At 41.3% G+C, this 25,632-nt stretch overlaps 1 protein-coding gene across 1 annotated transcript in view; it reads right to left on the bottom strand.

Annotated features, from left to right (window-relative positions):
* The window catches only part of LOC112195054, an 81,366-nt gene that overhangs the window by 27,852 nt on the left and 27,882 nt on the right, over window positions 1-25,632 (bottom strand). The window lies entirely within an intron of this gene.

Raw genomic sequence — 25,632 nt, 5'->3', positions numbered from 1 at the left:
CAGTGGGAGGTTAAGAAATTATTATTATTATTTTTTGATTGAAGAGAAATTAGTTTTTGAGTTGAAGAAGGAAAAGAATTGAGTTAAAATGTGGAGAGACGAAATTATCCTTTGGGAAATAGAGGTTTGACGCCGTTATAGACGACAGGTACTAAAAGTGGTTTGAGTTTTAATGTTGGGTACCAATATGATAATTTTTGAAATTAATATACCAAATTGATGAATGACTTTTATTTAGAGTACTCTATGTAAAATTTTCTCTTTTGAAAATCCTGTCACATAATTGCACATCTGAAGGTTTGTGGGTTATGGTTGGTTGGTTACAGCGCTATGTAACTTAGCTGAATTGTTCCTTCCCACCTGGCAGACCACCACTTTAATTTCACCCATATTTAGGCTGCTGATCACTAAACAGATTTATGTGAAACCTTACATGTGTGCTAAGTATGTATTATTAGGCTAGCTCTAAACTATTGCAAATTCTCTGATAATATTATTAGGCCAGCTTTGAAGCAGATTCTTAATTACTGGAATTAACGAAACCCTTACATGTGTGCTAAGGATGTATGATTTGGTATTAATACAAACACAAGAAATTGAAGTCCACGAACCAGATTAAAGAGACCTGAGGAATATTGAGTGTGAAGTATGGTCTATGGAATGACTGGGTGGCTACTTCTTCCTATATTGTTGGTTTTAGCTTTGAAGAACTGTTTCCTATCTATATTCCACTTAGTATTTTGCTGAATTTTTGTATTCATTGGTAATAGTCTAGTTGGTTTAGCATCCCATGCTTTTGAGAATCCTATCTATTTTCCTATCTATATTCCAGGCTCTTGAGAATCTCATGCTCTTTGCTCAACTCATCCACAAACACATAGTAAGTGGGGAGAAGTACTAATACTAGCAATAAAATAAAACGACCTAGGTATGGTGAACTAAAATCATACGAAAACCAAAAACCAATAAGACTTCTCCAAAATCTTGCAAATAAAAGCACGAGTACAGTTCCCAACCGTACTCAGTAAATCTCATGATAATCAAATAAATCAACGACGTGTCCCACACGCCAAAAGGATATTCTCAAATCCATCAACAAATACGCGAGAATTAATAGATGAATATAATTTCCTCGAAAATTCCATTTTCGAAAACCTTTCAAAAATCTCAAAATCGACGAATAAAATAGGACTAATTTCAGTTTACCCCCCTGAGGTTAGGGGTCGTCATCATGTTAGTCCCTCGAGTTTCAATTTAATCAGTAACACCCTTGTATTCTCTAAATTCATAAGCCGTGTCCAATTTCTACTATTCCGTCCAATTTGGACTGTTAAGTTTGACTTTTGAGGGCTAAAATGGTCATTTCAAGACAAAACAAAAAAACAAAAAAAAAAGATTTTTTTTTTCTTTTTTTCATTTTTTTTCTGTTTTTTTTTTCATTTAAAATTTTTTTTCCCATTTTTTTTCTTTTTCTTCGCTTATTATTATTATTATTATTATTATTATTATTATTATTATTATTATTATTATTATTATTTATAATTTTGTCTTCAACCTATACACCACACGTTATAATAGGTTTATAAAAAAAAAAAAAAACTCTAGGTGGTCAAAAAGCCGCTCGCTGGTCTACGATATTTGTGATATATCTCCGATAAAGCAAAGAATTTTAGGATATCTGTAAAATATAATAGGTTTATTTGTAACCAGCCAGCGAAAAAATTTAGGATATATTTGTAAAATATATCTATAAAATATAATAGGTTTATAAAGTGAAGAATAATAGGATATATCCCCAATAAAGTGAAGAAATATCTATAAAATATGATTAAAAAAATAAATACAGATATTTCTTCACTTTATTGGGGATATATCCTAAAATTCTTCGCTCGCTGGTCTACGATATTTGAGGAACATCTCCGATAAAGCGAAGAATTTTAGGTTATATCCCCAATAAAGTGAAGAAATATATGTATTTATTTTTTTAATCATATTTTATAGATATTTTTTCACATTATTGGGGATATATCCTAAAATTCTTCACTTTATAAACCTATTATATTTTACAGATATATCCTAAAATTCTTTGCTTTATCGGAGATATATCACAAATATTGTAGACCAGCGAGCGGCTTTTTGACCACCTAGAGTTTTTTTTTTGTTTTTATAAACCTATTATAACTTGTGGTGTATAGGTTGAAGACAAAATTAAAAAAAAAAAAATAATAATAATAATAATAAGAGAAGAAAAGAAAAAAAAATTGTAATGAAAAAAAAAAACAGAAAAAAAGTGCAAAAAAAAAAACTAAAAAAAAAAAATTCTTTTTTTTGTTTTTTTTTGTCTTGAAATGACCATTTTAGCCCTCAAAAGTCAGACTTAACGGTCCAAATTGGACGGAATAGTAGAAATTGGACACGGCTGATGAATTTGGAGAGTATAAGGGCGTTACTGATTAAATTGAAACTCGAAGGACTAACATGATGACGACCCCTAACCTTCGGGGGTTAACTGAAATTAGTCCAATAAAATATAGGAAAAATCGTCCAAACAGTGTCTGGACTTTTCCAGACTATTAATTTTCATACTTATACTTCAAAAAATATCAAAATGGCATATGTGTGTTTGAGCCTGACCCAATTTCCGTACCTAGCAACAGTAAAATCGTTAACGGAGTTAACTTTTGAAGGATATTTTCATCATTTTACTATTCATCTTCTCTGAAATCGACAGGCCACCACTCGTCTCCATCCTCTTCTTCTCCTCCACCAAAACCATCACCAAAACGTCTCTTGGGCCACCACTGTGGCTTGCCGTCCATTGTCGTCGCATCGCTTGGCCATTCGTCACACGCGACCACGCCACTAGGAACTCCATAAATCAATCAACTTTGGCCGCTACCTAGGAGCAATATGAACTTCTTCTTTTCTATTCATGATGATAAGATTCCATATTTCGATCAAAATTCCGATATGTTCAATGGGTTCTCTCCAAAATCAGTGAGACAACCACAATGAGGGAAGAAGAGCATAGCAGCAGTCAAGGTAAAGAACCAGACCAACCCTCCGCTGTCGGAGAATCAAGTCTCTAGCAAGCCATTCATTCCATCTCATCCCTCATCTACTCCATCAAAATCTTCGCAGGAAAATGAAAAACCATAACAACCAAGCTCGAAGAACTTAACTCCGGCCTTGCTGCCGTCGAAAACTCTGACAAAGATGAAAACCCAGTTCTCCCCGGTGTTCTATCGAAGACTTTAGCTACCATTAACGAGTGCCATGATCTTGCTCGTTGCTGCGTCGATCTTTCCTACTTCGGCAAGCTTCTGATGCAAAGCGACCTTGACAAGCTCGCCTCCAAGCTCGATCTCCACGTCAGAAGCCTCTTGGAAATCTACAACCCTAGCGTGCTGAGTCACTACTTCGCCATCGTGGTCTCATAGCTCCGATAATTCTTTCCAAAGATTAATGTAGTCACATGGTTGGAAGTTAATCTGAATCTTAAGGTTTCATAATGTAGGAGCTCCATGCCGCCCGGTTGGTTATGCTTGATGACTTCATGTGTATAACTCCCCAACCAAGAAGCTCCTCTTACTTGGGGACTTCGGGGACTAGTACATACCTCCAACAATATGGAGGATTTGGTACATCACCAAGCATAAGTAACACCCTCTTGGGGGGCCCACAAGCCATGGTGCGGCCCAACCGAGACATGTATCCCTTAGCTTGATGTCCAAGCTACGCCACGATAGTCGGAAACGGCCAATACCTCGTCGGAAAGCCACCTTCCCGGCCTTGCCAACATACCTTCACAAACATGCTTTCTAGACTAGAATAGTGGCTTTAGCATCCCACATTGGAAAACAAGTGTAAGAGAGGAGGCTTCCTTACTTATAAAAGTGACCTCCACCCACTTAGATCACCATCCCATTACAACTCATGTAATCCCCTTGGGCCGCAAGGCCCAACACACATAGTTAAACATTCAAGTAGACGTAGTCTCCCGCTAAGGCGGGAGACGAACCACTATACTTCTGATGTTTCGCTCTCTCTCTCTCTCTCTCTCTCTCTCTCTCTTTTACGTTAATTAGACCCCCTCGATCACAAACATTAACATTGGCGCTGTCTGTGGGAAGCCAACACAAAGGCTTCGTCACGTACCATGAACTTCGGTCAATGCCGATCAAGGCTGGTCAACGCCGACCAACTCTGATCAAGGCTGGTCAACGCTACCTCCGCTAGCCATCCACCGCTGGACATCCACAGCCAGACAACCTCCGCTAGCCATCTACCGCTGGACATCCTTCGTTAGCCACCCTCCGCTGGACATCCACGGCTAGACAACCTTCGCTGGCCACCCTCCGCTAGCCATCCACCGCTAGACATCCTTCACTAGCCACCCTCCGCTAGACATCCACAGCCGGACAAACTCTGCTAGCCATCCACAGCTGGACATCCACGGCCGGACAACCTCCGCTAGCCATCCTCCACTGGACATCCTCCGCTAAGCATCCTTTGTTAGGTAGCACTGCTAGCTGTCGACGACAACAGGCTCCGCTTGGCATCCTCCACTAGCAAGCCCAACGCACCAGCGACCTCTGTTAGATAGCTCCGCTAAGGCACCACTCCGCTGGCCACCTTCCGTTGGCCATCCACCGCTGGCCATCCTCCGCTGGTCACCCTCCGCTGGTCACCCTCCGCTGGTCATCCATCACTGGCCATCCATCACTGGCCACCCTCCGCTGGACATCCTCTGCTGGCCAACCAAAGCAATGGAGCATCATGCTTGGACAACTCCAACATGATTTGGGTACTTACATCAATTCCAACTCCAACACGCTCCAAATCAGCATAAGATAAGTAACTATATCTTCCTTTACGCTCTTTCAATATGATCTAGTGCCATGCCAATGCCATGATTTTACTACTTCTAAGCATGCCTACAATATATCTCACTTGATATGCATTTACATGCTTCTATGACTTTAAGCATGCATACGCCATGTATCAATGTTAGTAGTACATCTGCCATGCTTCACATATGTCTCAATGATCCTTAAGCATGTTTACAAAATGCAAAATGTTATTAAGCAACTTTACTACAAGTACATGCTATATACATACGCCATGCTTCTATTTAATTGCTACCCAATTAAATAAACATCTGACAGTCAGACAAACTATGCCATGTGTTAACGTTAGAGTCCACAGGCGTCTCTAGTTAGCTTTAGAGAGAGAGAGAGAGATACAAGCAAGTATAGTGGTTCGTCTCCGCCTTAGCAGGAGACTACGTCCACTTGAATATTGCACTATGTGTGTTTGGGCCTTGCGGTCCAAGGGGATTACAAAGTGTGTAATGGAGTGTGTTGAGTTGTGGGAGGAGGCATTCCTTTTATAGGTGAAGGAATGCTCTTCCTTTACATGGTTTCCGATGTGGGACTTAAATATCACTATTCTAGTATAGAAAAGCATGTTTGTGAAGGCAACTTGGCAAGGCAGGGAAGGTGGCTTCCCGGCGACGTATTTGCCACTTCCGGATACCGTAGCGTAGCTTGAACATAGGGCTACGGGATGCATGTCTCAGTTGGGCCTCACCATGGCTTGTGGGTGTCCCAAAGAGGGTGTTACTTATGCTCGGTGATGTAGCAAATCCTCCATGCATAGTGAGAGGTATCTACAAGTCCCTGAAGTCCCCAAGTAAGAGGTTCTTCTTGGTTGGAGAGTTATAATCATGAAGTCATCAAGCATAAGTAACCGGGCGACACAGAGCCCCTACAAGTCCCCGAACTCCGTAAGCAAGAAGGGACTCGTTAACCTGCACAACAAAGACAAAAACACGCATATGGAGAATGCTTGTCGTTTTGAGCAACGTATGTGAGTTGCATTGATATGCATTGACATATATGAATGTACGAGGTGCATGATACATATTGATATATGCATGTAAATGACGCCGAGTATGATCGGTTATGACGTAGAAGCTCGAGAACGCATATAGTTGTGTGAACAAATGGATTGTATATGATAAATGCGTAATGCGCGCCAGAAAACGAACATGGTCGAGTTTGACGAGGTTACCCTTGGTGTAAGTTGCATGAGTGCCATGAAGGCAAGCGTTTGTAATTCGTGAATGATGAATACGCGAACACTTGTGTTTGTTTGGTTGTCGCTCATATTAATGGAACGTGAAAAGAATTCAACTTATCGCGAGCGACAAATGGTAGAAAAATTCAATGTTCCATTAATGTGTATGATGTTGAGTGGATGTGAGTGTAAAGGTTGGGAATGCCAGAAGGCAAGATCGTGAAAGCTCGGGGGTGCCGGGAAGGACTGAGCGGGAAGCTCGGGGGTTGCCGGGAAGGCGTGAGGGGGAAGCTCGGGGGTACCGCGAAGGCGAGAGTGGGAAGCTCTGGGGTTGTCTGGAAGGCGTGAGCTGAAGCTTATGAGCGGGAAGCTTGGGGGTGCTGGGAAGGCGTGAGCGGAAAGCTCGAGGGTTGCCGGGAAGGCATGAGCGGGAAGCTCGGGGGTTGCCGGGAAGGTTTGAGCGGAAGCTCGGGGGTGCCGCGAAGGCGAGAGCAGGAAGCTCTAGGGTTGCCGGGAAGGCGTGAGCGGAAGCTCGGGGGTTGCCGGGAAGGCGTGAGCGGGAAGCTCGGGGGTGCCTCAAAGGTGTGAGCGGGAGCTCGGGGTTGCAGTGAAGGCATGAGTGGAAGCTCGAGGTTGCCGCGAAGGTGTGAGCGGGAGCTCGGGGTTGCCGCGAAGGTATCAACGGGAAGCTCGGGGGTTGCCGGGAAGGCGTGAGCGGGAGCTCGGGGTTTCCGCGAAGGCGTGAGTTGGAAGCTCTGGGGTGCCGCTAAGGCGTGAACGGGAGCTCGTGAGCAGGAAACTCGAGGGTGCTGCGAAGGCGTGAGTGGGAGCTCAGGGTTGCCGCGAAGGCGTGAGTGGAAGCTCGGGGGTGCTGCGAAGGCGTGAGCGGGAGCTCGGGGTTGTCGCGAAGGCGTGAGCGGAAGCTCGGGGTTGCCGCGGAGGCATGAGCGGGAGCTCGGGGTTACCGCGAAGGCATGAGCGGAAGCTCGGGGTTGCCGCGAAGGCGTGAGTGGAAGCTCGGGGGTGCCACGAAGGCATGAACGGAAGCTCGGAGATGCCGCTGAGGCAGGAGCGTGAAAGCTCAAGGAGGCCGCTGAGGCATTAACGGGTAGCTCGAAGGTGATGCCGTGTGGCATGAGCGTAATCGTTGCTAACTATACTGAGCTCGAAGTCCTCGATCAAGGAGGGTTTTCAGTGAGGTTGATACCAAAGCGTGGCTTTGTGCCGTATTGCGAGCATCATTAGTGCAAGTGCATCGTCCATCCAGAATTGGTTGGAGCGAGCGCTTATACCCTTTAGGGTGTGCCCCTGCTAGGCCCTCCAAGGAGTCCCCCACTCCTGGCTATAGACCTCCGTATGGTCGAAAAATTGTTTGATGAGGGGGGCTGCGTATAAGCAGTGGGTGTTAGGTAGCGAACCTAATCTTTGATACCCAAGCGTCGGGGGTTAACTGCCGGATCTATGGCTGCCATAGGCTACGTTAACCGGTCCCTTTACTCTTTCCCAGAGGAGAAAAGCCTGACTGCAATGCCACGTGGCGGTCATAGTCATTATGAGGCGTTGCTTTACCACATGGCAGTTGGTCGTAAACCATAAATTCAAGGAGTGTAGACCCGTTTAGGTCTCTTTCCCGTGGGGAGAGTTTGACAAAATATCGTGGCTAGATAAAATATTTACATATAGTGTATATGTAAATATTGCTAATTGTATGAATAACAAATAAGCATGACATAGTTTGTCTAAGTAAGCGTCACATGTTTATTTAATTGAGTTGCAATTAAACAGAAGCATGGCATATGTGTATAGCATGTACTTGTAGTAAAGTTGCTAAGGACATGTTGTAGGCATGCTTAAGGGTCATGGAGACATGTATAGTCATGAGAAAGGCTCTAATTGCAAGAGCGTAAGAGATGAGATATAGTGATTTATCTTATGCCGATTTGGAGTGAGTTGGTGTTGGTATTGATATAAGTACCCAAATCATGTTGGAGTTGTCCAAGCATGACGCTCCATTTCTCCGACGATGCATCTTAGTAGAAGGATGATGATTTCATTAATTGGGCGGAGAGGTGATCGGTGATTATGTCTCCTTGAAACAAAATAGGTGATTAGTACATGAGTATGTAAAATCAACACTAGTCTCTTGCATATATACTTTGATGAGATTTTAATCAAAATGTATAAGCAATGTTGTAGTTGACAACAAATGACATATTTGATTGTGTACCTCTAATATGGATTTTAAAGTGAATGAAATGTTAAAGAAACATTTTAACATGTCGGCAAGTGTACCGCAATTGAAGCAAGTGACATTTGATTATGTGCACAGCTATCAAATGGGCAAGTAGCTAGATGTAACAAAACCGTGGCATGTAAGATTTATAATGGGAAAGATTTTGTTCATTCTCATGCCTTTACTCCATTAAGATGGCATAATGAGAAAGTATGGGTACATGCACAGTGTATATGTGTAATCATAATTGGCGCATGGCGAGTCACTGATGTACGTAGTCATAGATACAATAGATGTATAGATTACTCTTTAGAAGAAGACAAAGCTGAGAGAGTTTATAATTGGGGTTAAGCCCGTTTGCCCAAAAACTCATGGTATTTTGCCCATTCAATCCATCATCCTTGTATTTTGCCCATTTACACAACTTTTAGGGGAAAAGACTCATAAGGGTAGTCCTTTCTAAAGTAGTGCCTAGTGTATCATATGCTGACTTTTGGGTCCAAAACTCACTTTTTCTTAGAAAACCCTGTTCCAACTTCTGAGAAAAACAAAACTAGCCTTCAACATGCCCAAGTTTTTCACCTAACGGTTACTTTAACAGGCGGAATCACTGCTGCTTGTTTCTATCTTAAGCTGAGGCAAATTTTTCTAAAAACCAGGAAATCTGAACTTAAAGGTAGTATAAGATACTAGCAGAACATAATTAAGATAACAGAAACTAATTTGCTGAATTAAAACTTGATGAAGTGGGGGAACACACTGAATTTATTCATATAAACATAATCACAAGCTAAGTGTTCAAAGCCTCATTCTCAGGTAAACAGCTAAGAAGCTGTTTAGCTATCCATAAGAATGATTACAGTACTTACTTGAAATGAAAGCACACTACTTCTCGCTAGACGGGAAGGAAGAGCACACTGCTACTATGGCTTTCTAGTTTGAGAGAATATTTTTCTGTCTCCCGTTTCGAATGCCTTCTAAGGGAAGCCAAAGCTCCTTATATAGGGAGCGGAACTCAAATTACAATTCAAAAAACAAAATGAACAGAACGACTCCGTGATTTCCTGCTTTCCTAAGTGCTCCTGCTGGTAGAGGTCGGACGGGGAAAAGCAAATTCCTTTAGGTGAAATGTTTTTCACCTATCTTTTTGAAAAGCAAAAGCAACTTTTGGGAAAAGTCCAAAAGAACTTTCGGTGTTTTCTACACCTGCTGCTTCACATGTTCTCGTCGGTTTCTGAATTGTGACCAAGGATAAACGAGTCGTTATCTGCCTGGGCCATCCTTTTTGTTGTTGCATTGTCTTCGACATCTGTATCAACATACATCTTGTAGTGTTTGTCAATTTCAAGCTTTTCCACCCATCGTAAGCATGCCAGTGTCGAGTCTATCTCTTTTCTGGTAAGAGATAGGAATAAGTCACTGCTGACTACGTCAGGATGATCGTAAGCAGTGATGATAATTTTCTCTCCTGCTGCCAGGAAGGTATTGCAGGTATCTTCAGAGATGATCTTTTTGATATATTCTAGAGTCATGGCCTTCATCCACGGGATGCTTGAGTTTGGTTGGCCATTGTACCCTACACAGGCTGGTTGAAGATACTTCCTTTGAATAATTCTTACATAATGATAAGGAGGAATATATTCAACTTCGCCGTTTGCCTTTTGGATCCATTCTGGAGGAGTGGATCTGAACTTCAGTCGAAGCATACAGTCATTTTTTCTTACATTTTTGACTGTATTGACAATGATAGGCGGCAAACCTTTTAGATCATCATTTGTTTTAGTCCACAGATTATGGACAAAACCATTTTCAACAAGCCAGAGCTTGTGTTCTTGAGGATGTTCACTCTGACCATTAACCAGGTATCTTCCAACATAAGGACCTGAAACAATAAAGAGAGTTGGAGGAACTAGGTCTTCTGGATTATGTCTTCCTATCAGACTATGGAATTCATGCCAGTCTGATTCATTAAGTGCCATGACAGGAACCCTAGCACTTTCTGGACTTTCAAGGAAGAGAATTTTTTCTTTTCTTACAGCACTCTGCTGTATATGACTTTCTTCAAATTGTGGTCTGGTGTTCTCATATAGTTCTTCAGCTAGTGCAAAGAGTGCCGGGAACATTAGACCACTGCTTCTTTCTTGAAAAGCAAATAAGAGATTATCCAGGATTGCCTTCTGGTGATAAGCTAGTCTTCTGCCAATTCTGAACACAGGAGTGTCAAAAGTTCTTAATTCATAATTAAAAACATTTATGACTCCAGTTGGAGTTGGTCTGCTTTTTGGCAAAGCAGCAGCCGTCAACGGTCTTGATGAGTCTTTACCGTCTGCCGTTTGAGACGGGCTAGCCAATCCTTTACCCTGGGATTGATCAATTGAGGCTAGTCCTTTAGGACTTAGCAGAAACCTTTTAAGAACCTTTTCTTTGGTTTCCATAGGATCTTCTTGAAGCTCATGTTCTTTCCCAGTCCTTCTGCTTCTGGGATTACGACCTTCGTCGTCTTCTCTTTGGCTGAACATTGCCATTTCCTTGGTCAATGCGTCTGGAAGATAATTCTTTTTCCCTGCAATTAATTCAACATTATAATCATATTGGTTAAGAAATAATTGCCAGTTTGCTAATCTTCCTCTATCAGCAGCTTTATCAAGTTTGAAATTTTTGAAATTCTTTACTCTGGCACAATCGGTGCGGATAGTAAAGGGTTTTCCAAGAAAAGCTGGAGAATTTAAAATCATTTTCTTGACAGCCAAAATTTCTTTTTCCCCTGTGGGATAATTCAGTTCTGCAGGGCTGAATTTGCCACTACAAAATTTACAGATCTTTTCAATGTTAGTTCTAGGCGTCTTTGCCAGAACTACACCGGACCAATAATTATCGCTCGCATCTGTCTGGAGGATAATTTCATCATTCTCTTCTGGTTGTTGAAGAGGAGGGAGGTTTTTGCAGAGATTTTTTATCTGCTTCACGATTTTTTCATCATCTTCTGTGAAGTTCCATTTTCTTTTAGAACTTGTCTTAGGAGATAACATCGCTGTTAACCCTGAGATTTTAGGGATGAAGTCTCTCCCATAATTTATGACACCAAGGAATCTCTCTAGACTCTTAGCATCAGGAATTCTATTTGGGAACTTCCAGATCTTTTCGAGGATATGAGGTTGGAGTTTTATGACCCCATTCTTGATGTTTATTCCTAGGAAATCAACTTCATCGAGGATAAAGAAGATTTTCTTTTCTCCTAGGATAATTCCATGCTGAACTATCAGCTTTACTACCTCATGGAGGTGTTTCATGTGTTCTTCTTTGTTTTTGGAGAAGACCAGAATGTCATCTATGTAGACGACACAGAACTCCGCAACATGTTTGAAGATGTTGTCCATCTTTCTCTGGAAGATTGAGGGAGCTTGCTTGAGACCAAAAGGCATTACGAGCCATTCGTAATGACCTTGTGGTGTTCCAAATGCAATGAGAGGTACACTCTCGGGATGCATCTTGACCTGCCAGAAACCCGACTTTGCATCTAATTTCGAAAAGACTTTAGCTCCTCTGAGCTGGTTGATCAATACTCTTACTTGAGCAATTTGATAACCGTCTTTGACAGTCTTCTTGTTGACATCTCTGTAGTCAATCACCATTCTAGCTTTTCCTCGTAGATTTTCTGCATGATTTCTCACGTAGAATGCTAGAGCATGATGAGGGCTAGTGGAAGGTTGAATTAATCTCTTGTTCAGAAGATCTTCAATATCTTTTCTGAATTCTTTTTGATCTTCCTCTTTGTACTGAGGAATGGCTTTGACATGACAGATAGCATTCATGTCATGTAATCTTAATTCACAGACCACTGGGTCTTCTTCCCAAAACTTCTGAGGGTCTACATCGATATTCTGTTCGAGTAGTTTCTTGATTTTTTCAAGAGTGGGAACTTTCTGCAACTCAAGCTTATTCTGAAAGTGCTTAAGGTTATGCTCATGAATGAAACTAGCTTCTTCTTCATCTGCGCTAGTTATTTCTTCTTCTTCTTCTTCTTCTGAAGATGATTCAATAAGTAGTTCTCCTTGTTGTTTAATTTGGAGAATGGTTTCAAATTTGGGTTTGTAGGGGGTAAGGGTAAGATCACCATTATTCTGTTGCGATCTCTGATATTGGGTAGTAAAATTTGGACCTACAACACTTTTGGCTTGAGTAAGCCTATCTGCCCAGAACACCCGTTCTCCTTTTCTGAAGCCAATTGCTTCTTCATCCTGAATAAATCGCTGTTGGAGAATGAAATCATTTCCCAACAAGAAATCTGAGCCTTGGCCTTCAGATTGCCAGACATTGTGGATGATAAATGTTCCTCCACCAATGGTAATATGAACATTCTTTGCTACTTTATTCATGGTGAGATGACTTCCGTCAAATGTGACACCTGTAGCAGTTCTTTTCTTATCTTCTTTCCAGAGTTCTTCTGGAATTGCAAATCTTTTTGCAACAGTAAATCCCGATCCATTATCTACAAAGGCATGTAGATGATATTTTTTGTGGTCAGGGAATTTGAGTCCAATCTCTATGTAGTTGCTGTATCTACTAGTAGAGACGACTTTCGATTGTTGAAGCTCATTTTCTTGAGCTTGTTCCTTTGGAATGAATGGTTTACATTCTTCTGGAACAATTTCTGGTGGTTCTACCAGTTCAAAATTTTCTTTTTCATCAATATTTTCTTCATTGATGATTTCTTCCTTTATTTTTGAGGAAGGTGGTTCAATGATTTCTTGGAACAAAGTTTCTACTTCTTTCTCCTTTTGCTCAGAGAAATATTCTTCATATTCTTGTTCTACCAATTGGTTGACAATACCATTCTTGGTTTTTCTTCTTGCTTCAGCTATGAAGCATTCTTTGTGATAAGTCTTTTTTGACTCTTCACAAAACATAGGGAGACCATTCTTTTCGTGACATAAGCAGTAATCACAAACGAATGTACCAGGGTTCACCTGATAAGCAGACACTATTACCTCTGTCTTACTTTCTTCCCAGTTTTTGACTTTCAAGACATTTATCTGTCTAGATTCGAAGTATTCTACTTCAGAATCTGATTCAGAGTCAGATGATTCTTCTTCTCCTGACCAGGCAGAATATACTGACCCGTCGTCTTCATCATCATCAGAATAGGCTATTTCGTAGCCTTTCATGTTTGCTGTTTCTACTATATGCTCATACTCTTCAAAGAGAGCTTTAGTAGATCTTTTACCCTTTTCTGGGCATTCATTGGCATAGTGCCCTTCAGCTTTACATAACCAACATCTGCAAGCTTTCTTACTTGGTTGTTTATGTTGATTAGTATTCTTCTTTTTCTTGAAGAATTTCTTTTTAGGATCTTCATCCTGTTGTTTCTTGTAATTGGAGCTTTTCTTGAATTTCCAATCTCTTTTCTTATTACTCTTTCTGAATTTTTTAGAGTAATATTTTTCTTTCTTTTTTTTGTGGAATTTGGATTCATGACATCCCCAGTTGGTTGGCATATCCAGTATTCCATAGCAAAAATTTTCAACTCCTTTGAGTTGTTTCTTAGCCATTTTTGCTCTAAGATTGGCTTTGCATTGTTCTTTCAATAATTGCCTGATTCTGTCGGCAATTCCCCCAACTGAGAATCTTTCAATTGGTTTTTCAGCTATGCTTTCTCTTACAGCTGTTCTCCATGGTTCAGGGAGTTTCCTGTGCAACAGGTTGACTAGATCAGTGTTTTCTAGTTCACCAATTGTACAGTAATATTCTTGAAATTCATTCAAGTATTCTTCAAAATATCTCATGTCACAGATTTTGAGAGCATGGATATTTGATTTGGCTGTTTCTTTAGCCTTCTCACTTAAATTTGAGAGATCTCCACAGAACTGATCGTATAAGGGTACTGCAAAATCATACGGAGATTTTGAAGTTTTGATTTCTTCCAGCCATTCTTTTCCTCTGGCTGTTTCTTTGAAAGAGAAGTAATACTTCTTAGCTACACCAGTAAGCGTAGTTTCAAAGTACATCTGAAGATCAGGAGCTTCAAATTTTCCAAGGGTTAGAGCAGAGGCCATCATCAGGCTGTCTACCCATTGGTTAAGAGTTTTTCTCTTGTCTAGAGCTAGTCAGATACCATAATTTGAAATTGGTACTCTGGGTATCTTGTCATCTGGGACAAATCTTTGAGAATTTCTTTCTCCATTTTTACCCGTAGGGGCTTTCTGCATAGGGAGTTTTAATTTTCCCTTTTCTCTAATGATGGAAGTTTTGGAGCTATCTCCGTCTTCCATTTCAATATCCTGATAGGGAAGGAGTTTTCTTTCCTTTCCTGGATTGAAATTTTGCATTTCTTCGATTAGTTTTTCTAATCTTTTAGGATCTTCGCAGAATTTTGCTTCTTCATAGAGATCATAGACCTTTTGTGCTCTAAGCATATTTACTGGTCTGTTCAGATCAGCTTCTAATTCTTCTTCCGTGATAGATTCTGTAGGTTCTTCAACCGAGAATTTTGTACCACTGCTACTAGCTCCTCTAGTGCTGTAGCTCCTTCTGAGAAGATTCTTGTTTATCCTGATATTCTCAGGACCGACATCACTTTTCCTGTGACTGTCAAAATTTAGACTGATTTCTCCAGTCTTTCTACTTTCATAGATTTTTGCTTTTGCACTTTCTGCTGGTAGCTTTGGACCAGATAATTTCCATTCAATAGGAAAAGTTACTTCCTTCCAAGTAACCTTGTGAATTTGTTGTGAATGGTTCTTCTGACTGGTGAGGAATCCAGTAGTAAGACCAGGGATGTTTGATATCCTTGTCTTTGGCTCTACTGTGGTACTCATCAGTTTATAGTATACTCTGTATACTATTGCTAATTCTTGCATATCGTTTTTCATAGATATGCCATCTGTCTTGACTCTCAGTCTGAGACAGTGAGCTGCATCTTTCAAGCTGGTTGAGAAATTTGGGAAGCAATTGAAATAAGCTACTTGATTGCATAAAGATGCTTCAAGGGTTCCCAACAGACTAGCTTGAAAATCTGTTAGTCTATTGTCTTGGAGGACACATAGAACTGAACAGTTTATGCCTTCTCGAGCCAAGAGTTTTATGCCTACTTGGACTGCTCCAATATGCATAAATTGATAATTTTTTGTTCTTGCTCGGGCAACTTCTTCAGGAGTGATCAGCAGTAGATCTGTTTCTCCTGTTGTGGAGGGGGTTGTAAATTCTAGTAGTTTAAAATGATGGCTCTCCATCAAGTCAAACGTTCCCCTTTTGTAGATTTGTTTAAAATCTAGCTTTGGAATTGAGGCATTTTTTACCTCATGTTCGATTTCAGTATATTCGAACTCTTCTGCATTTAGGAGTTGTACTCCTTTCTTTTTCCCGAAAATGCTCATCATTTTGACATCTCGAGTTTCTTTCGGATTTTCATACCGGATACTAGTATTACTAGTTGATGGTTCCAGAAAAATCATGTTTGGAACATGATTCTTTTCTGGTCTTTCTAATGGTTTGAATCCGTTAGCTTTCTTTGTTTTTACTGTAGGCACTTTCTTGTCCTTCAGTATATTTTTCATAGAGTCCAGCGTTTTTTGCTGTTCATTGATTTTTCTACTAACACTTGTTAGTTTTTCTTCTTCCGTTTTTGGAAGTTCCTTGATATAATCCAGTTTGTTTTCCAATTTTTCTAATTGGTGGATTATAACATGTATTTTTTCTAGATGATCTTGATATCTAGATATTTCTTTCTGCAGGTTCTGATATTTTTCATCAGAGGATTTTAATAGAGAATTCAGTCTCTCTATTATTAAATCTGAAATTGTCCCCATTGGGGATTCCCCTGCTGAGCTATTTTACAAGCTCTGATACCAGTGATATGCGGATCTAACCAATGCTCAGGTAATCAAGAGGTTTTTGTTCCTCTTCAAGTACATATAAGAGATTGTCAATCTCTTCTTCTATTTTATAGATCCTAGTTTGGAGTCTATAAATAATATCTCAGTAGTTGGGAGTTTCTCTGTTAAGACTTTCTCTATAGTCTTTCAGTTTTTTCAGTTTTTCTCTTTCTTTCCTTAATTCTTTGCTAGTGCTTTTACAAATAGCATTTAATTCAAGTCTATCGACAATCGAAATTATGAATAGTAAGATTTAACTGTTTACCGTCGAATAGAGGATGCAATTTTAGCTGCAATTATATCTAGACAAATAAATTCAAGATGGGCCCACCACGTTTCATCAAAAAATAAAAGGAAGCAAAAGAATAGTAAAAGCAAGAGAGAGGGGTATTAATGGGATAAACATTAAGTGAAATGAATAGTTGGGAGAAAAAGAGAAAACTTTTGGGTGATTGGGGTTGAAAATAAGTTGGTGGAGTGTATGGGGTTGTATTTAGTATTCTATGGGTAAGTGTGAAGGCATGCTTAGACAGTAGCCCATATTGCAGTTCAGTTGTGTAACTAGAAGTGTGGCCTTCATATGTTCATATAAATATATATATATATATTTATATATATATCTCTCTCAAGAAGCAGATAAAGCTAGAGGCTGGAGGAGTTTTAGTAGATAAGTATATATCATGTGGCATTGAATTAAGGTGTTTGGCTCCAAAACCAGCTGGTGTGCAAACAGTCTCTTTTGGGCGAGTGGTTGCGCAGGCGTGCCAGCACCGCGGGGTGCAGTCGTTGGGGTAGTCCCGTGACCTGACTTCTTCTTCAAGCGCTGTGGACGAGGAGAGCACCAACCTCGTCACAGGGTTCTTTTCTTGCCTTCCGGAGAAGGACTTCTTGCCTTACGCGGGTAAGGGCTTTGGTTGTGGTCTCTTTGCGTTCACCGAATCGATACTCAACGTTGAGAGGCTGAGCAGAGCAATCACTGGGAAGTTTGAGAGAAGCACGGGTTTGCTAAAGCGTGACTTTAGCTTCGCTGGGTGCGAGGGCGTTACCCTTGCTTCGCTGGAAGTAACAGTGGCGGTTGTGCTCGCAGTCGACTCCTGGGGAGACTGGGACTGGAAGTACGGTCGCCGGGTTGAACTGGTGAGGCTGACAGTCGGCTCGCGAGGAGACTAGGACTGGCGGGCGGTCACCGGGTTTCAACGAGGTTGAGGGTTTGCTCCGGGGAGGCTTTGTAATCGCTGGGATTGATTGATTTGAGAGAGGTCCTTTATTGTTCTGCTTTAGCCTCTATATATAGGCTACTCGTAGATTCTATTTCCAAATATGAATGAAATACTATATTTTAGGCCACAGTTATTGGCCTTGAATCAAATCAAAACTCTTAATAGTTTTGATAACCATCGTAGATAATAATTAATAATTATCCGCCTCTGTCGCCGCTAGAATATAGGCAAGGGTTAATTGCCTCTTAGAGTCTCAGACGTAATCTTCCTCTTGGATGCAGTGGTAGGATATGTATTAATTATATGTATATATTCTCGCGAGGACTCTTCGCGAGCACTCATATTTCCATGCAATAGACTTTAATTGCACACACACATATATATGTCACACACGTCAGCCACGTATTGGCTTTTTCCATGCATGTAACAATTATATATATATATATATATATATATATATATTCCTTGAAGCATGATTGCATGCAATTATCTCTCCCACGTCCAGCCATCCTCCATTCAAGCTTAGCTGGTGGCCCACCTTGACTTCTTCCTTAATTGATCAACCAAAGACCATAATTACATGGGAAATATATATATATCTTCAGCTGCACAACATTGATTCCTTAATCAATAAGAGCCTCTGCTTTTACGTTTACAACCTCCCCCTTGCTCAATTTTGGTAAGCAAACCAACTATCCTTAATTATCAAATATATGATAATTAATGGTATATCAAGGAATATTCAGATTTGCTTCAAAATCGCTTGGCCTCCAAGTAGGCTTTATTTATGTTCTAAACAATATATTCCGAGCTTCTAGAAAATATATTGCTTGGGCCACGGATATTGGCCCGGATTTCGTCGAGTCCCTCTTATCGGGAAAAAATGTTATTTTGGGCTCAAACATTGCCCCCCAGACCTCGAAGTCAAAGTTCCCCGTTTTGACTGAAGAGGTCTTGAGTCAATACTAACCTTGCAATAAGTTGTTCTAAAGCCACTTGCATTGGCTTAAATGAAAACTGATAATTCAACAGACCTCAATTGCTAGGTCGTGAAACTTGAATGACATTAAGTCATCTTGACGAACAGTGAGATAGCTCATAATCAAAACGGCACATTACCTGATCGATAATCATGTGATGAACATGAATACCTGGCACTTTGATCACAAATGATATTAACTATCTCTGATGAATTTCCACCTTTCGCGAAATATGTTATGTCTAAAAATAGAGGCCACATATACTGGCCTTGTTGGATATATACTCATGTTTTGTGCCTATGTTCTGACCACAATATTAGCCTAGAAAGACATGATCACATCGAGCATTGATGTAGGCCTAATAGTCGCATGAGACGAGTTACCAAGTGTGTAGGAGCTTCCCTTAGTTTATTTCTGAAGAAAATAATAAATGCTTGCTCAAGTAACCGTCATTGGCATGAACCATTTGCATCTCTGACATAATGTGCAGCAGCCTCAGACTAAGCCACTTATTAGAAACTACTTTCTTTCAATAGCATGATTTCAAGCTTAGGTCACAAGACTTGATGCAGCTGTGGTGTACTTGCTTCAAACCATCAGTAAATCACATGGAGAATGTGATAACTAGCCTACTGTTGCATCTTGTACCTAAGCACCATGGAACAACAAATTGCCAAATCATCAACTTCAGCCTCATGCCCGAAAGAATCTTGGCCTCTAATCAGTATCAGTGAGCATGTAGCAATGCCTTCCTCACGGGCTTTGTTGCTTCCAACCAGTATATACAAAGTATGTATAACACTCAATCATATTCTTTTCACCACTTCATATGTAGCTCTCAAGAAGGGATGATGACCAAGCAACTTAATTAATTATCGAAACCTCAGCCAGCTTGATGCCCACATGATCCATCCCTTTAGCTCGTCAACCTGCTGCGCATGTCTCCTCTGCTGCTTCGTACATGATTGAATGCTTCTTGAATTGATTATATACTTCTTATAAAGCCACTCAGTAGACATTCCAATATATATATAAGGCGAAAAACCACAAGTTGGCTCTGCAACTCTGAAACCTGCAAGAGGATCAGAGCTACGCAATGTCCTTCTCTCTGCAAATCAATGTATATTGCCACTATAATTGGCATTAAATCATCTCACAAAGTAAAATCTTTGCAAAATTTCATGCCACAAGTGTTGGCCTGGGTGATACTAAGACACTCAAACGAGTCTTAATTAAAATCATACCACAGAATTTTGAAATCCCTACCCCATGTATACATACCCAAGTGTATAATATTCGAATATATTTTTCTAGGAACTTAAAATTTCAGCAATCATGATTGAAGAACATGACCTGTCTTCGTCTAAGCAGGACTTTGTGTTCCCCCCCAGCCCGCAGTCTTGTGCACTTCATTGCATGGTCCCCAAACTTTCAGGAATGCCAATAACAGAGACCAAAGCACCATATATCCCTGACAATTGTAACCTGGCTCTGTATTCAAAGCTCTTGGTGACTATGAAGCAGTATTGAAAGCAAAACAACAAAACCATGGAAAGTAAATGTTGTTATTTGCACAGCCACAGAATTTGGCTTGAGTAAAGATGGTGCTTTCTTCATGTAGGCAACTAGGCATATGATACTCGTCTCATATATGATAATTAATAATTATCTCAAGCTCGTTCCTCATCACTTACTGCATATGACCTTTCTGAACAAATATTCAAAATAATTCAACTGCTGCCAAGAACTCCTATCGACTTCTTCTTTGCTCAGTAAGTGGCGTTTGCTCTGGTATTTCTTGGAACCACAGAGCAAGCTTTCATAAATCCTCGAACAACTTATTTAAGGCCACAGGGAACGGCCCTAGGCAATATTAAGACACTCAAAGTCTTAATCTCGTCAACTCTGGTGCTGAGAATACTGCAGGACCCAGTCACCCAAAGAAAAATTGAAAGATACCAATCCCCTGATGCCCCCCAAGTCTGCTCTGCACGTCATCTTCATAGAAAATTTCTCTCAGGCATTACATCGAACACCTTCTGTGCATATTTCAGATTCTCAGATTTTTGATGAAAGCTCAAGAGAATAGCCCACAGAAGATCAATTTATCATCGCAGAAGACCACCAACGACTATTGCCCGGAAATTGAACTTGATCTTCGCAGCAGCAGTGGAAGACTAACCTGATTGGGTATGGAACCTTCTGCAATTTGATTTAGCTGCCTCAACGTCTGCCACTGGGATTGGCATACATCCATTAAAGCCACTCAACAGCCCTTAGATTGCCTTCGCCGGACTGTGCATAGCTTGCAAAGTGCTATGTCGGATCAAACTTCGCTAGCGAGGCTTAGGCCAAGCGCACTCAGCGAGCTCTGCTCCTTGTGATAATGTTCCTTGCGAGCGTTCGCTTCACTTGATCAGTGCTTGCTAGAAAAGCATTCGCGAAGTATTCTTCTCTAGAACTTGCTTCGAGGCCGCGAGCGAACTCGCTCATGTCCTCGCTCGCCGCCAGTCGCTGATATCTCCGTGTGCGACGCTCGCGGTCATTCGCTTTCGCGCGCGGCCGTTCCTCCTCGGTCATTTGCTTGCGACCAGTCTTCGCGCCAATCTGCTCGCGGCCAGTCCTCTGCGGTCACTCGCTTGTGTGGTCGCTTGCCTTCGCTCGTGGGGAATTGGCTTCGCGGCCGCTCGCGTTATCGGTCGCTTGCTCATAGTTTCGCTCGCTGCCATTTCTTTCGCGGCCACTCGCTCGCGGCCAGTCTTCGCGGTCGTCTGCTTTCGCTCGCGGCCACTCGCTTAGTGGTCGCTTACCTATGCGGTCAATCGCTCGCGGCTAGTCGCTGATGCGCCGCATAACTCTCTTTTTGTATTTTTTTTTTTTTTTTTTTTTTTTAACTAAAAGGAAGATGCAAACTAAAAATTAGAAGCAAATAAAGAAGCTAGCATCAGTGCGTTTGGCTAACCTCTAGAAGGCCACGGGGGAGGCCATCTATGCTTCACTCTAAGCTCCGATGCATCAAAATTTATGGCATGAAAATCCCTCTCGCGGGAGCTTGGAAGAAAATAACAAAGATACTTCGCGTCGAAAACTTGGAAGAAATTTGGCTCGTATAAGGAGTAGTATTGCCCCCCAAGTATCTTTGTTGGTTGACGAAGCATGATCTTCAATTGCAATTTTGGAGATGACGTTGTCCCAAGATCGGCTTTGTCGCCAACTACCATGTCATAGAACATGGTGTCTTCAGAATAAGCCACTGCAGGTTGGCTTTTGTATTTGACCACTTGTTGGTCTAAATTCTCCAGACCAAGAACTTCAAAGGACTTGAACTCCTGCATATGGCTTTTAGAACCAATAATTAAATTATAATTATCATCATATTCATCATAGATTGGCTCTGTGTCAAGACTGGACTTGGGGTCACCAAATCCTTCTTTACAAATTTCAAAGCCACTGACTGGCCTTGAAACATATATGAATATCTCCAAATTGAATTGATTAATAAAGCCACAAATTGGCTTCTCAAGACCAAAACATAATTGATAATCAAGTGGCCCATGCCTTAATTGATAATTAAGGGGACCACACTCTTGACCTTCTGCATGATGAGGACGTCCAGCAGCCATATAACAACTTAATTCATAATTAAGTTGATTGTGGCTTTGATTACCTTGGTCATGATGACGTCCAGCAGCATAACCATAATTAAATTGATCATACAGCTGCTTCTGGTTACTAAGGGGGTGAACCTGGACAATATCATGCCCCCCATGCATCTGATTAACAGCCACGTATTTGGCTTGATCAGTGGAGAAATCATATATTTGTTATGAAACAATTATATTGTTAGAGGAACAATCTTGTTGACCATCTTCTCCATGCAAAGCCTCTATGTAAGGCTGTGACTCATCAATGAGGCATTTAGGTTTATTGCCATCTGTAGGCAATTCAACCTCAGAAACAACCTCTTCGCGCGAAGATTTTTGGCTTTCCAATTCGCCTTGCTGTGAACCGACTTGAGTAGTCAAGCTGGGACCTTCCTTGCGCGAGGTCACGAACTCCGATGAGGTATGCTTGTTTTGATCCTCTATAGCGTTCAAAATTGTCTTATGACGCTCATCCTGTTCGGCAGCGATGGTTATAGCTTGCGCCTTCAAGGCACCCTCTGTTCGTGTAACCTGCTGCCTGGTACTCTCTGCGTATAGAGTCATACGCTGCTCAAACTCGCGGCGGAGCCTTTCTGATTTTGCAGTTTCTCTGGCAAGATCCGCGTCCATCTTCTTGCGATGGTTCTCGACATTCTCCATAAGGATCGCGAGTGTCTCCTCGAAGGTCGCTCCTTCTGGAATAGGCTTCGAAACAAAAGCCTCTTCTGTTGTAATGTCGTCATAATTAGTGGCAACACTGGCCATCTTTTCACTATAGGAATCTCCTTTGATAAAGATTTTCCCCTGGCATCCCAATGATGGTGAACACAAAAGACTCTAGCTTGGTCCCACTGGACGTGCCAAAATGTTTGGCTCCAAAACCAGCTGGTGTGCAAACAGTCTCTTTTGGGCGAGTGGTTGCGCAGGCGTGCCAGCACCGCGGGGTGCAGTCGTTGGGGTAGTCCCGTGACTTGACTTCTTCTTCAAGCGCTGTGGACGAGGAGAGCACCAACCTCGTCACAGGGTTCTTTTCTTGCCTTCCGGAGAAGGACTTCTTGCCTTACGCGGGTAAGGGCTTTGGTTGTGGTCTCTTTGCGTTCACCGAATCGATACTCAACGTTGAGAGGCTGAGCAGAGCAATCATTGGGAAGTTTGAGAGAAGCACGGGTTTGCTAAAGCGTGACTTTAGCTTCGCTGGGTGCGAGGGCGTTACCCTTGCTTCGCTGGAAGTAACAGTGGCGGTTGTGCTCGTAGTCGGCTCCTGGGGAGACTGGGACTGGAAGTACGGTCGCCGGGTTGAACTGGTGAGGCTGACAGTCGGCTCGCGAGGAGACTAGGACTGGCGGGCGGTCACCGGGTTTCAACTAGGTTGAGGGTTTGCTCCGGGGAGGCTTTGTAATCGCTGGGATTGATTGATTTGAGAGAGGTCCTTTATTGTTCTGCTTTAGCCTCTATATATAGGCTACTCGTAGATTCTATTTCCAAATATGAATGAAATACTATATTTTAGGCCACAGTTATTGGCCTTGAATCAAATCAAAACTCTTAATAGTTTTGATAACCATCGTAGATAATAATTAATAATTATCCGCCTCTGTCGCCGCTAGAATATAGGCAAGGGTTAATTGCCTCTTAGAGTCTCAGACGTAATCTTCCTCTTGGATGCAGTGGTAGGATATGTATTAATTATATGTATATATTCTCGCGAGGACTCTTCGCGAGCACTCATATTTCCATGCAATAGACTTTAATTGCACACACACATATATATGTCACACACGTCAGCCACGTATTGGCTTTTTCCATGCATGTAACAATTATATATATATATATATATATATATATATATATTCCTTGAAGCATGATTGCATGCAATTATCTCTCACACGTCCAGCCATCCTCCATTCAAGCTTAGCTGGTGGCCCACCTTGACTTCTTCCTTAATTGATCAACCAAAGACCATAATTACATGGGAAATATATATATATCTTCAGCTGCACAACATTGATTCCTTAATCAATAAGAGCCTCTGCTTTTACGTTTACAACCTCCCCCTTGCTCAATTTTGGTAAGCAAACCAACTATCCTTAATTATCAAATATATGATAATTAATGGTATATCAAGGAATATTCAGATTTGCTTCAAAATCGCTTGGCCTCCAAGTAGGCTTTATTTATGTTCTAAACAATATATTCCGAGCTTCTAGAAAATATATTGCTTGGGCCACGGATATTGGCCCGGATTTCGTCGAGTCCCTCTTATCGGGAAAAAATGTTATTTTGGGCTCAAACATAAGGCATAGCAGATCATGCATTCAATGAAAATAGGACAAGTAGGCTTAGCATGTGTGCTTTAGTGCTTGTTAGCAAGTGATATTTGCAAGTTTGAATTCCATTTCAACTAGGTGAAGGCAAAATCGCAGCTGATTTACTGTGATCATGAGATAGGTAGCCATATTACCACAGAGACATGATGTATGTTTGTAATGGGTGATTGTCTACTGCTAGTATAAAAACTAAATAGGTTGATTGCAACTTCACAATATCACCAGACATCAAAGTGCATACTCAAAATGTAGGAGTACTGATGCTTAATCACAATTGCAAATGTGCTTTAAGCAAGCAAAATAAGCCAAGTAGGACAAGCTTGGTTTATGGTGGAGTTAATAAATAACCATACATTTGTGGTTAACCATTTGTTGTGAATCTCACTGTCAACGTATACACAGAGCATAAACAAAGCCATAACAGATATATGTGGCAAGTACATGATGCTATTCATGCGTATCAATAAATTATAGCATAGTAGACCATGTGGTTGTCAGTTTGACACATCAGGTACGTACACATAATCGACTTAGTGTACGAGTGTAATCAAATCATGGATATGGAGTACATGCGTGTGCGTAGGCGATAGGGTGCTCAGCTATTCAGTGAAGCGCAAATAGAAAGTATGAACGCAGCAAGCATATATATATATATATATATATATATAGATATGGAGTACATGCGTGTGCGTAGGCGATAGGGTGCTCAGCTATTCAGTGAAGCGCAAATAGAAAGTATGAACGCAGCAAGCATATATATATATATATATATATAGATATGGAGTACATGCGTGTGCGTAGGCGATAGGGTGCTCAGCTATTCAGTGAAGCGCAGATAGAAAGTATGAACGCAGCAAGCATATATATATATATATATATATTTGATTAACGCCAGACTTGAAAACATGGGCACAGTTGTATGTGAAAACGAAAGGGACTTAGCTCTTCATCAAAGTGCTGCAGGTCAGAGTGAGGGCTCGTGGTGATGAGCAGCCCTTGGATAGTTGGATTGATTAGAAAGACTGTAAGGGCAATGAATTGTGGGTGGTGGGTGTCCAGAGGCTCCAAGAGTGCCTTTCCGAGTATGGGTGTCCAAAGCAACTGGCCCTAGTTTGTCCTTAGTCGAACGAGGTAAGGATTCGATGTCGTGTTGCCGCTGTGACTCCCTTTTGGTCATACCCAGAGATTATGTTTGATGGAGTCTCATGGCGGAATCAAAGCTTGGCGGAGTCGATTGGTGGCTTGGTGGTGCAGCCTAGCGGAGAAGCTCAGCGGA

This window comes from Rosa chinensis, chromosome 3 (genome assembly GCF_002994745.2).
Source record: "Rosa chinensis cultivar Old Blush chromosome 3, RchiOBHm-V2, whole genome shotgun sequence".
Taxonomy (NCBI): Eukaryota; Viridiplantae; Streptophyta; class Magnoliopsida; order Rosales; family Rosaceae; genus Rosa; species Rosa chinensis.
Note: the sequence above shows the minus strand (reverse complement) of the source record. Positions and strands in the feature narration are given on the sequence as shown.